Here is a 13853-nt window from a genome sequence, read left to right as displayed (position 1 = left end):
ATTATACCATTTTGCATTCCCACCAGCAGTGCATAAAAGTTCCAATCTCATCTGGCGTTATCTTAAACAGTTAGAAATAGAACTACCATACAACCCAGAAATCCCACACCTCGTAATATACCCTAGAGATACAAAAGCCTTCACACAAACGGATATATGCACACCCATGTTTATTGCAGCTCTGTTTACAATAGCAAAAAGCTGGAAGCAACCAAGGTGTCCATCAACGGATGAATGGATAAATAAATTGTGGTATATTCACACAATGGAATACTACGCATTGATAAAGAACAGTGACGAAGCTGTGAAACATTTCATAACATGGAGGAAGCTGGAAGGCATTATGCTGAGCGAAATTAGTCAGAGGCAAAAGGACAAATATTGTATAAGACCACTATTATAAGATCTTGAGAAATAGTAAAAACTGAGAAGAACACATACTTTTGTGGTTACGAAGGGGGGAGGGAGGGAGAGGGTTTTTTATTGATCAGTCAGTAGATAAGAACTGCTTTGGGTGAAGGGAAGGACAACACTCAATACATGGAAGGTCAGCTCAATTGGACTGGACCAAAAGCAGTTTCCGGGATAAAATGAATGCTTCAAAGGTCAGCAGAGCAGGGGCGGGGATCTGGGGAACATGGTTTGAGGGGACTTCTAAGTCAATTGGCAAAATAATTCTAGTATGAAAACATTCTGCATCCCTCTTTGAAATGTGGCGTCTGGGGTCTTAAATGCTAACAAGCGGCCATCTAAGACGCATCAATTGGTCTCAACCCACCTGGAGCAAAGGAAAATGAAGAACACCAAGGTCACACAACAACTAAGAGCCCAAGAGACAGAAAGGGCCACATGAACCAGAGACCTACATCATCCTGAGACCAGAAGAACTAGTTGGTGCCCGGCCACAATCGATGACTGCCCTGACAGGGAGCACAACAGAGAACTCCTGAGGGAGCGGGAGATCAGTAGGATGCAGGCCCCAAATTCTCATAAAAAGACCATACTTAATGGTCTGACTGAGACTAGAGGAATCCCGGCGGCCATGCTCCCCAGACCTTCTGTTGGCACAGGACAGGAACCATCCCCGAAGACAACTCATCAGACATAAAAGGGACTGGTCAGCGGGTGGGAGAGAGATGCTGATGAAGAGTGAGCTAATTATATCAGGTGGTCACTTGAGAGTGTGTTGGCAGCTCTTGTCTGGAGGGGGGATGGGAGGATAGAGAGAAAGGGAAGCTGGCAAAATTGTCACGAAAGGAGAGACTGAAAGGGCTGACTCAATAGGGGGAGAGCAAGTGGGAGTACGGAGTAAGATGTATGTAAACTTATATGTGACAGACTGATTGGATTTGTAAATGTTCACTTGAAGCTTAATAAAAGTTAATAAAAAAAAAAAGTTCCAATCTCCCCGAAACCTCTCCAACATTAGTTATTTTTGGCTTTTTTAAAATTAGTGCCAGTAATGTTGGGGTGAGATGGTATTTCACTGTAGTTTGGATTTGTGTTTCTCTAATGGCCAATGATTGTGAGCATTTCCATATGTTTCTATTAGCTGTCTGAATGTCTTCTTTGGTGGAGTGTCTGTTCGTATCATTTACCCATTTTTTAATTGAGTTGTCTTTTTGTTGTTGAGGTGTTGAAATATTCTATAGATTCTAGAGATTAAACCCTTTTTGGATATGTTGTAGCCAAAACTTTTTGCCAGACTATGAGTTCTTTTTTTATTCTTTTGGTGAAGTCATTTGCTGAGTGTAAGTGCTTAATTTTTAGGAGCTCCCAGTTATCTAGTTTATCTTCTGGTGTCTGTGCATTGTTAGCTATGTTTTGTATTGTATTTATGCCATGTAATAGGGAACCTAGTGTTGTCCCTATTTTTTTTCCATGATTTTTATTGTTTTCATATTAGGTCTTTGATCCATTTTGAATTAGTTTTTGTGTATGGTGTGAAGTGTGGGTCCTTTTTAATTTTTTTTTTTTACAGATGGACATTCAGTTTTGCCAGTGCCATTTGTTAAAAAGACTGTCTTTTCCCCATTGCATGGACTTTGGTCCTTTTTCAAAGATCAGCTGACCATAAGTGGATGGATTTACATCTGGGCTCCCTATTCTGTTCTATTGGTCTATGCACCTGTCATTGTACCAGCACCAGGCTGTTTTGACTACTGTGGCTGCATATTAGTTTCTGAGATCAGGTAGTGTGAGGTCTCCTACTTTGTACTTTTTCTTCAGTAATGTTTTGCTTATTTGGGACCTGTTTCCTTTCCATATAAAGTTGGTGATTCGTTTTCTATCTTGTTAAAGAATGCTGTTCGTGTTTGGATTGGGATTGCATTACATCTGTAGATCTCTTTGGGTAGCATTGACATTTTCACAATGTTGAGTCTTCCTATGCATGAGCATTGTATGTTTTTCCATTTATGTAGGTCTCTTTTGGTTTCTTTCAGTAGCGTTTTGTAGATAGGTCTTTTAGATCCTTGGTTAGGTTTATTCCTAAGTATTTTATTTTTTAAGGTCTATTATAAATGGTCTATGGGGCAGTTCTACTCTGTCCTAGACGGCACTGGGGTTGGGGTTGGACTATAAATGGTATTGTTCTCCCAATTTCTTTTTTGAAGTTCTTGTTGTTTATGAATAGGAATCCAACTGATTTTTTTATGTTGATCTTGTATCCTCCTACTCTGCTAAATCTTTCTATTAGTTCTAGTAGTTTTCTTTTGAAATCTTTGGGGTTGTCTACATATAGCATCATATCATCTGCGGAAAGGGATAGTTTTACTTCTTCCTTTCCAATTTGGATGTCCTTTATTTCTTTTTCATGTTTTATTGCTCCAGCTGGGACTTTCCAGCACAATGTTAAATTGAAGTGGTGATAAGGAGCATCTTTGTTTTGTTCCTGTTCCAAGAGGGAATGCTTTCCACCTGTGTGCTGAGAATGATGTTGGCTGTTGGTTTTGTATAATCAAAACCAAACTCATTGCCATTGAGCTGATTCTGACTCATATAGAGGCCCTTTATTATGGAGGAATTTTCCTTCTATTCCTATTTTATGAGAGTTTTTGTCAGGAGTGAGTATTGGACTCTATCAAGTGTCCTTTCTGCAGCAATTGAGATAACATAGTTCTTTTCTTTTGTTCTATTTATATAGTGGATTACTTTGACTGCTTTTTCTAATGTTGAACCATTCTTGCACACCTGGTATAAATCCCACTTGGTCCATATTATTTTTTTGATGTGAAGCTGAATTTTATTGGCTAGAATTTTGTTGAGAATTTTTGCATCTATATTCATGAGAGATATTGGTCTGTAATTTTCTTTTTTTTGTAATGTATTTGTGTGGTTTTCATTTCAGGGTTATGCTGGTGTCATAGAATGAATTCAGGAGTATTCATTCCTTTTCTATGTTCTGAAATAGTTTGAGCAGTTCTGGTGTGAGCTCTTCTCTGAAAGTTTGGTAGAATTCTCTAGGGAAGCTGTTCAGGCCAGGGCTTTTTTTGTTTGTTTGTTTTTGTTGGGAGTTTTTTAATTTTATTTTTTATTACCTCTTCAATCTCTTCTCTTGTCATGAGTCTGTTCAAATTTTCTATCTTACTTTGTGTTAGTTTAGGTAGGTAGTGTTTCTAGAAATTTGTCTACTTCCTTTAGGTTCTCAAATCTGTTGCAGTACACTTTTTCATAGTATTCCATTATGATCCTTTCTAATTCAGTTGAGTCTGCTGTAATGTCCCCCATCTCATTTCTTATTTGGGTTTTTTGCATCCTCTCCTGTTTTTTTTTTTTTTTTGTCAGTTTTGCCAAAGGTTTGTAAATTTTGTTGATCTTTTCAATGAACCAAATTTGATCATGTTAATTCTTTCTATTGTTTTTCTATCTACTGTGTTGCTTATTTCTGCTCATTCTTATTTCCATTCTTCTGGTGGCTGTGGGCTCCTTTTGCTGTTCTCTATTTTTTCAATTTGGAGGGCTAATGTTTTGATTTTGGCCCATTCTCCCTTTTTGATGTGTGTGTTTATTGCTATTAATTGACCACTGAGAACTGCCTTTGCCTTATCCCAAAGGTTTTGGCATGAAGTGTTTTCATTCTCATTTAATTCTAGTAATTTTTTGATTCCCTCTTGATTTCTTCTATTACCCTGTTTTTAAGCAAGTTGCTATTCAATTTCCATGTATTTGATTTTTTTCCCCTGCTTTTGCTGTTATTAACTTCTACTTTTATGTTGGTGTGATCAGAGAGAAAGCTTTGTAATATTCGCTGTCTTGGATTTTATTGAGGGTTTCTTCATGCCCCCAAATGTGGTCCATTCTGGAGAATGTTCCATGTTGTTGGAAAAGAATGTATGCTTTGCTGTCGTTGGGTGGGGCTTTCTATATATGTCTATGTGGTCAAGTTGATTGATTTTGGCCCTTAGTTCTTCTATATCTTTGTTGAGTTTCTTTCTAGATGTTCTATCCTTTACTGAGAGTGGTGTGTTAAACTTTTCTACTGTTATTGTGGAGCAGTCTATTTCTCAGCACTATTAGAGTTTATGGTTTGGATCCCTGGTGTTGGGTGTGTAGGTACTTATTAAGGTTATGTCTTCTTGGTGGATTGTCCCTTTAATCATTATATAATGTCGTTCCTTGTCTTCCATGATTGATTTTGTCTTAAACTCTATTTTATCTGAGACTAGCATTGCCATTTCTGCCCTTTCTTAGTTACCGTTTGCTTGATATATTTTTTTCTCCCTTTGATTTTTAATATACTGATGTCTTTGTGTCTAAGATGTGCTTCTTGTAGACAGCATATTGATGGGTCATGCCTTTTTTTAATCCATTCTGCCACTCTCTGTCTCTTTACAGGTATATTTAAGTGATTTACATTCAGTGTGACTATTGACAGGTATGAGTTTATTGCTGTCATATTGTGCTTTTTTTTTCCCAGTGCTGACATTTTCTTTGTTCCTCTTACTTTCCTGTGCTGAGTTCCTGTGGATTTCCTTTTCTTTTATTATTATAGGCTTTTTGTTTACTGAGACTTTATATTTTTCTTTTTATTGTGTTGAGTAGGTTTGTTAACTTTGTGATTGCCTTGAAATTTACCCTTATCTTCCTAAGTTTGAACCAGCCTTTTATTACTTAATATTCGCTTGACTTCCTCTCCATTTGAAAGTTCTATACCTATACCATTTATTCTCCCTTTTATTGTTTTGACATTGTTGTCACTTTCAGATTGATGTCTGTTTCCCTGTTTTAATTATTTTAGCTTCATTTTATTATTGAGAATCTTTTACCAAGGTTGTTATCTGTCTGATGCTGACCTGTGTCCTAGACTCTAGTTGTTGTCTGATGTTGTTTTTTCTCTAGCAGAAGGACTCCCTTTAATATTTCTTTTAACTTTGGTTTGCTTTTTACAAATTCCTTTAATTTCTGTTTACCTGGGAATGTCCTAATTTCACCACCATATTTGAGACAGAGTTTTGCAGGATATGTTATTTTTGGTTAGCAGGCAGTTTTTTTCTTTCAAGGTTTTATATATATCATCCCATTTCCTTCTTGCCTGCATAGTTTCTGCCGAATAAGGAGAGCTTATTCTTATTGTTTCCTCTTTGTAAGTGACTTTGTTTTTCTTGAGCTGCTCTCAGAATTCTTTCTTTGTCTTTGGTTTTGGCAAGTGTGATTATGATATGTCTGTGTGATTTTCTTTTGGGATCTATCCTATATGGGGTTCACTGAGCTTCTTGGATGGTCAGCTTTTAGTCTTTCATGATATGTGGGAAGTTCTGCCAGCAAATCATCAACAATCATCTCTGCATTCCCATTTTCTCCTCCTGTTCTGGACCCCTGAACACGTGCAAACTTTTGTTCTTGATTGTGTCCCACATAATTCTTAGGTTTTCTTCATGCTTTTCTCTGATTTTTCCTCAGACAAAGTGGAGTCCATGAATTTGTCTTCCATCTCACTGATTTTATCTTCTATTTTCTAATTTATCCTGAAATCTCCTCTTGAGTTTTCAATATCTGACATTTTGTTGTTTATCTTTTGGATTTCTAGTTGCTATTTTTGTACAACTTCTAATAGTTCATTTATTTTGACTTTTTGTTCTTGTATTATTACTTTTCTGAATTATTCTATTGCTTTTCCTGTGTTTTCTGTGATTTTGGCTATGTTTTTATTGGCTTTGTCTGTTTTTTCCATGATTTTGTCCAATTTTTCCTTGGTTTTATCTGCATTTTCCTTGATTTCTTTCCTAATCTCTTGGAGAGCCCTAATATTATTCTTTTGAATTCCATATCAGGTAGTTCCACTGCCTTTTCTTCTACCGGAATGTCATCTAAGTCTTTATTTTGGTCATGCACTGGAGACACCTTGTCCTGCTTTTCTAATATGTTTTGATTTGGTCTGCTGTCTCCGAGACATTAAGGTGTTATTTTCTTTATTTGGTGATTGTATGTTAATTTGTTTTGTCCTGCTTCGTTTTGTTTTTATATGTCAGGGTAGGTGGGTGGGTCAGGCGTGCTTTGCAGCTTACTTGTCTATGGACATGATAACTCTCACCACCTTGTCCAGTGGGCAGGGCAGCAGCAGTTAAGGTGAGCCCGCTTTACTGTACTCTGGTTTCATGAGGTGGCTGAGGGCGAATTGGGCAGGTGCTGTCTACCTCCTGAAGTTGGTTCAATGGTGTGTGGGCATTCATAGCCCCTTGCCAGCTAGGCATGGTTGTCAGTTGGGGAGTGGTACGGGCTCACCTCCCCCCATTCAGCAGTTGTTAGAGTGGCAGGAGGGGAGGGGCAGTGCAGGCTTGGTGCAGTGACGGACCTGAACTGGGGATGCTCCAGCTCTGAGCATGACAAGGGCTGGCTGAAAGCGGGGTTGGGGTATGGGGTTAGATGGGGAAAACAAAGAAAAGAGATAGAAAGAAAAAAGAGAAAAAAGCAGTAGCCAGCGAGCGGGGACAGTGTGGACCTGGGGTCTGGTGGGAAGTGGGGGAGGTGGTGTACAGGGCTAGGTGGGAGGGAGACAGAAAAGGAGGAAAGGGAAAAAAAATATGGCATGGTGGGAGCTGGCAGGTGGGGTTGGAGGTGATCCCAGCTGGCAGTGGACTGGTAGTGCTCTACCCACAGTGGTACTTTGTGGCCTGGCAGGAAGGGATGGAGGTGGCATATAGGGCTAGGTAGGAGGGAGGGAAAAAAAAATTTAAATTTAAAAAACATGGTGTTGCAGGAGCTGGCAGGTGGAGGTGGGTGGACCCAGGCTGATGGCGGGCTGGTATCATTCTAGCTAAGAAGACACAGTTTAGCTTGGTGGGATTGGGTAGAGGTGGGTTATGGGGCTAGGTGGGAGGGAGAAAGAAAAGGAAGAAAGGGGAAGAAAAGGAAAAGAAGGAAAAATGGTGTGGCAGGAGCCAGCAGGTAGGGCAACGTGGACCCAGCCTGATGACAGGCCAGTCTCTCTAGCCTTGGCATGGCCCAGAGAGAAGGGGTAGAGATGAGGTATGGGCTGGTTGGGAGGGACAAAGAAAAGAAGAAAAAAAATGGCATGGTAGGAGCCAACAGGCATGGGCAGGTTGGACCCAGGCTGGCAGTGGGACGGTAGCTTTCTAGCCAAGGCAACTTGGCATGGCCCATTGGGAGGGGTGGAAGTGGTATATAGGGCAGGCGGGTGAGAGGTGGGAAAATGTGTTTCTCTGGTTACTGATTGCTCAGTCTCCTGTTGGGTGCTCTGTGATGTTGCCTTCCCATGTTTCTTGTTCAGGGTGATTGATGGCTGTACTCTAAGATGGCAATGCTGTGCCATGTTAGTTGGCAGGGCACCTCCACACTGTATTTCTCCTTGTTCTCTGTTTTCCTGAAGTTTCTTCTTCTATTTGGTATTTAATCTATTTCTTTATAGCTTCATTTGATGCTTAGGGTTCCAGGATTGATGCTTAAAGCTGTTTTACTTAGTTTTTCGGGTCTTTGCTGCAGAGGGATGGCATGATGTGTCTGTCTAGGGGGCCATGTTGGCTTCACCTTCCCAGTTGTGCTATTTTTAAATGAAAGAATCAACTGATTTTTTTTTTAAAAAGGATATACATGAATGGAGAAAAAGCGGAGGGCCAAATATAGGAAAGTGAAGATTTCACTGGTGTTTTTTCCCGGTGTTCACTAACCTGTTGCCATTGAGTTGATTTTGACTCATGGTCGGACCCTATAGGACACAGTAGACTCATAGGACTGTCTTAGTTATCTAGTGCTGCTATAACAGAAATACCACTAGTGGAAGGTTTTAACAAGGAGAAATGTATTCTCACACAGTCCAGGAGGCTGGAAGTCTGAATTGAGGGTGCCAGCTCCAGGGGAAGGCTTTCTCTGTCAGTCAGCTCTGGAGGAAGGTCCTTGTCATCAATCTTCCCCTGCTGTAGGAGCTTCTCAGTACAGGGACCCGGGGTCCAAAGGACACATTGTTCTCCTCGCTCTTGTTTCTTGGTAGTATGTTGTCCCCATGCCTCTCTGCTCGCTTCTGTCTTTCATATCTCAAAAGAGATTTACTTAAGACACAGTCTAAACTTCTAGATTGAGTCCTGTCTCATTAACATAACTGCCTTTAATCCCACCTCATTAACATCATAGAAGTAGGATTTACAACACATAGGAAAATCATATCAGGTGATAAAATGGTGGACAATCACACAATACTGGAAATCATGGACTAGCCAAGTTGACACATGTTTTTGGGGGACACAATTCAGTCCATGACAAGTACAACGTAGAACAGCTCCATAGGGATTCCTAGACTGTAATCTCTATGAAAGCAGACTGCCACATCTTGTGTCTTGCAGAGTGGCTGGAGGGTTCAAACTGCTGAGAGCTTAACCACTGAACCACCAGAGCTCCTAGACTCCCTAAAAATCTTCATTTCTAGAATCTTGGCGTCATCTCAAAAACTCCTTAGGATTTTATGGAGGAATGCATTTTAGTTTAAGTTTAGAACAAACTCTGAGACATTAAATTAGTAGCTTTGAGATCCTCAATTCCACAACTCAAGAAAATTGCTCTGTACTTTTTTACTTTTGTACGTGTGTGATAAGGAGCCCTCATTGCACAGTGGTCAAGTGCTTGGATGCTAACCGAAAGGTCTGAGGTTTGAACCTGCCAGCTGCTCCATGAAAGAAAGATGTGGCAGTCTGCTTCCATAAAGATTTACAGTCTTGGAAAACCCTCTGGGGCAGTTCTACTCTGTCCAATAGGGCCTCTATGAGTCAGAATCGATTTGACAGGGATAGATTTGGTTCTGGGTTTTTTAGATGCGTGATGTTGACACTTTCCTTCCTCAAGATCAAATTGATATTTTGATGAATCTTGATGCTGAACATTTCTCTGCCCTAATCCACCAATGTTGCCTATACTGTCTTCATATTGTTCTCCCTGCTGGATTTGCGTCTTATCTCAGTAAATCTATGGCAAACTTCTTACAGTGCACATTTTTTCTATTAGAAGGAAAAAACAAGCTCCTACCCTACCTTTCTCCTAGCCTTGACTGTAAACATCTATCAAGCACATTCACTCAAAGTGTTCACTTTTGCACCAACTTTCAAATGCAGCTAAAATATTCTCATCTTCAAGAAGCCTGTTCAAATCCTCAGATGGAATAACTTGTACAGTCATAGAAGTTTGTATATGATGTTATTACAGCATTTCTGTGTTTTATAGTCATTTGCTCACCTAATGGTGTATATCTCACTAGACGAGAGCTCTTCAGTAGCAGAGGCCATGCCTTATTTATCTTTCTTTCTAGTACAGTTCCTGATCCTTGGTAAATATTCAATAAACATTTGTTGAAACAAAAAAATCAATGAATGGATAAAAAAAGAATGGTCTTGTGTACTTTTGTTGCCTTTTTACCACACAATTTCTTGCTTGTTCTTATTGCATTTTTTATCATTGTTGTTTGCTTTCACGGTTATCATGTTTTACATTTAGTAAGTGGACCACTTGTCTATCAGTTTGTCGTATTGTGGCGCCTAGCAAGTTACTGTGATACTGGAAGCTCTGCCACTGGTATTTCAGATACCAACAGGGTCACCCTTAGTGGACAGGTTTCACAAAATTTTACTTGCATGTAATATTAATGATATTTTTTGATAATTTCTGCATTCTGTTGAATCACCTTTCTTTGGAATGGGCACAAATATGTATCTCTTCTAGTTAGTTGGCCAGGTTGCTATCTTCTAAATAGACAAGTGAGCACTTTCAGTGCTGCATCCATTGTTGAAACATGTCAATTGGTATTCCGCCCATTCCTGGAGCCTTGTTTTTCGACAGTGCCTTCTGTGCAGTTTGGACCTCTTCCTTCAATACCATCAGTTCTTGAGCATGTGCTACCCCCTGAAATGGTTGAACATCAACCAATTCTTTTTGGTACAGTGACTCTGTGTATCCCTTCTATCTTCTTTTGACTCTTCCTGCATCATTCAGTACTTTGCTCATAGAATTCTTCAATATTGCAACTAGAGGCTTGAATTTTTTCTTCAGTTCTTTCAGCTTGAGAAATTCTGAGTGTGTTCTTCCCTTTTGGTTTTCTAACTCCAGGTCTTTGCACATGTCATTATAATTTACTTTGTCTTCTAGAGCTATCCTTTGAAATCTTCTGTTCAGCTCTTTTACTTCATCATTTCTTCCATTAGCTTTAGCTACTCGACATACAAGAGCAAGTTTCATATTCTCTTCTGACATCCATTTTTGTCTTTTCTGTCTTTTTAATGATCTCTTGCTTCCTTTGTGTGTGATGTCCTTGATGTCATTACACAACTCGTCTGGTCTTCAGTCATTAGTGTTCAACAGGTCAAATCTATTCTTGAGATGGTCTCTAATTTCAGGTGGAATATGCTCAAGGTCATACTTTGGCTGTCATACTTTGACTGACTTATTCTAATTTTCTTCAGTTTCAACTTGAACTTGCATGTGAGCAATTGATGGTCTGTTCTGGAGGTGGCCCCTGGCTTTGTTCTGACTGATGATATTGAGCTTTTCCATCATTTCTTCCCACAGATGTAGTCGTTTTGGTTCTCCTGTATTCCATCTGGTGAGGTCCACGTGTATAGTCGCTGCTTATATTGTTGAAAAAAGGTACTTGCAATGAAGAAGTCATTGGTCTTGCAATATTCTATCATGTGATCTGTGGTGTCATTTTTATCATCAAGGCAATGTTTTCCAACTACCGATCCTTCTGTTTCCAACTTTCGCATTCCAATCATCAGTAATTATCAATGCATCTTGATTGCATGTTTGATCAATTTCAGACTGCAGAACTTGGTAAAAATCTTCAGTTTCTTCATTTTTGGCCTTAGTGGTTGATGTGTAAATTCCAATAATAATTGTATTAACTGGTCTTCCTTGTAGGAGTATGGATATTATCCTATCGCAATGTTGTGTTTCAGGATAGATCTTGAAATGTACTTTTTGATGATGAATATGACACCACTTCTTTTCAATTTGTCATTCCCAGCATAGTAGACCATATGATTATCTGATTTAAAATGGCCAATACCAGTCTATTTCAGTCACTAATGCTTAAGATATTGATCTTTATGTATTCCATTTCATTTCTGATGATTTCCACTTTTCCTAGATTCATACTTCATACATTCCACGTTCCAATTATTAATGAATGTTTGCAGCTGTTTCTTCGCATTTTAAGGTGTGCCACATCAGTAAATGAAGGTTCTGAAAGCTTAATTCCACCCACATCATTAAAGTTGATTCTACTTTGAGGAGGCAGCTCATCCCCAGTCATATATTGGGTGCCTTCCACTCTGAGAGGCTTATCTTTTGGTACTATATCAGACAATGTTCCACTGCTATTCATGTTTTCACTGGCCAATTTTTCTCAGAAGTAGACTTCCAGGTCCTTCCTAGTCTATCTTAGTTTGGAAGTTCAGCTAAAACCTGTCTGCCATGGGTGACCCTGCTGGTATTTGAAATACAGGTGGTAAAGCTTCCAGTATCAGAGATATACAAGCCACCAGAGTACTACCAACTGACAGACACACAGTGGAAAGACACCATGGAAAAGCTCAATATCATCATTCAGAACAAGACCAGAGGCCGACTGCGGAACAAATCAGCAATTGCTCTTATGCAAGTTCAAGCTGCAGCTGAAGAAACTTAAAACAAATCCATGAGATCCAAAGAACCATCTTGAGTATAGCCCACCTGAGTTAAGAGACCATCTCAAGAAAAGATTTGACACATTGATCATAATGACTGAGTATTAGGTGAGTTGTGGAATGATATCAAAGACATCATGTATGAAAAAAGCAGAAGGTTATTAAAAAGCCAGGAAAGAAAGATTTTAAAGGACAGCTCGAGATGAGAAAGTAAAGTATAATGAAATGCACAAAAACCTGGAGTTAGAAAGCCAAACGGGAAAACATGCTTTTCATCTCTCAAGCTGAAATAAATGAAGAAAAAATTCAAGCCTTGAGTTGCAATATTGGAGGATTCTATGGGGAAAGTATTGAACAATGCAGAAAGTATCAAAAGAAGGTGAAAAAAATACACAGAGTCACTGCAGCAAAAAGAATTGGTCAGTGTTTAACCATTTCAGGAGGTAGCAAATGATCAAACACAGATGGCGCTCAAGGAAGAAGTCCAAGCTGCACTGAAGGCATTGTGGAAAAACTAGCCTCCCGGAACTGATGGAATAAAAATTGAGATGTTTCAACAAAGGGTTGCAATGCTGGAAGCACTCACTTGGCTATGCCAAGAAATTCGAAAGACAGCTACCTGACCAATGGACTGGAAGAGATCTATAATCATGCCCTTTCAAAAGAAAGATTGTCCAACAGATTGCAGAAATCATAATAATATCATTAATATGACATGTGAGTAAAATTATGCTAAAGATTCAAGAACGGTTGCAGCAGTACTTTGACAGGAAACTGCCAGAAATTCAAGCCAGATGAAGAAGAGGATGGGCAATGAGGGATATTGCTGATGGCACATGAATTTTGCTGAAAGTAGAAAACACCAGAAAGATGCTTACTTGTGTTTTATTGACTATACCAAGGCATTTGACAACATTGCAAAGAATGGGAATTCCAAAAGACTTAATTGTGCTCATGTAGAACCTGTGCATAGACCAAGAGGTAGTCGTTCAAACAGAACAAGGGTATACTGCATGATTTAAAATCAGAAAAGTTGTGTGTCAGAGTTGTATTATTTCACTGTGCTTTTTCAATCTGTATGCTGAGCAAATAATCCAGGAGGGTGGACTATATGAAGGAGAATGCAGCATCAGGATTGTAAGAGGACTCATTAACAACCTGCAATATGCAGATGCCACCGCCTGGGTTGTTGAAAGTGAAGAGGGCTTGACGCACTTACTAATGAAAATCACAAACTACAGCCTTCAGTATGAATTATACTTCAATGTAAAGAAAATAAAAATCCTCACAACTGGACCAATAACCAACATCATGATAAATGGAGAAAATATTGAATTTGTCAAGGATTTCATTTTACTTCCATCCCCGATCAATGCCCATGGAAGTAGCAGTCAAGAAATCAAATGACATATTGTATTGGGACAAATCCGCAAAAGACCTTTTTTTTTTTTTTTAAATAATTTTTATTGTACTTTAAGTGAAAGTTTACAAATCAAGTCAGTCTCTCACTTATAAACTTATATACACCTTACTACATACCCCAATTACTCTCCCCCTAATGAGACAGTCTGCTCCCTCCTTCCAGTCTCTTTTTTCGTGACCATTTTGCCAGCTTCTAACCCCCTCTACCCTCCCATTTCCCCTCCAGACAGGATAAGCCAACATAGTCTCAAGTGTCCACCTGATGCAAGTAGCTCACTCCTCACCAGTATCTCTCCAACCCATTGTCCA

Source organism: Loxodonta africana, chromosome 2 (genome assembly GCF_030014295.1).
Source record: "Loxodonta africana isolate mLoxAfr1 chromosome 2, mLoxAfr1.hap2, whole genome shotgun sequence".
Taxonomy (NCBI): Eukaryota; Metazoa; Chordata; class Mammalia; order Proboscidea; family Elephantidae; genus Loxodonta; species Loxodonta africana.
This window is presented reverse-complemented; position numbering follows the sequence as displayed.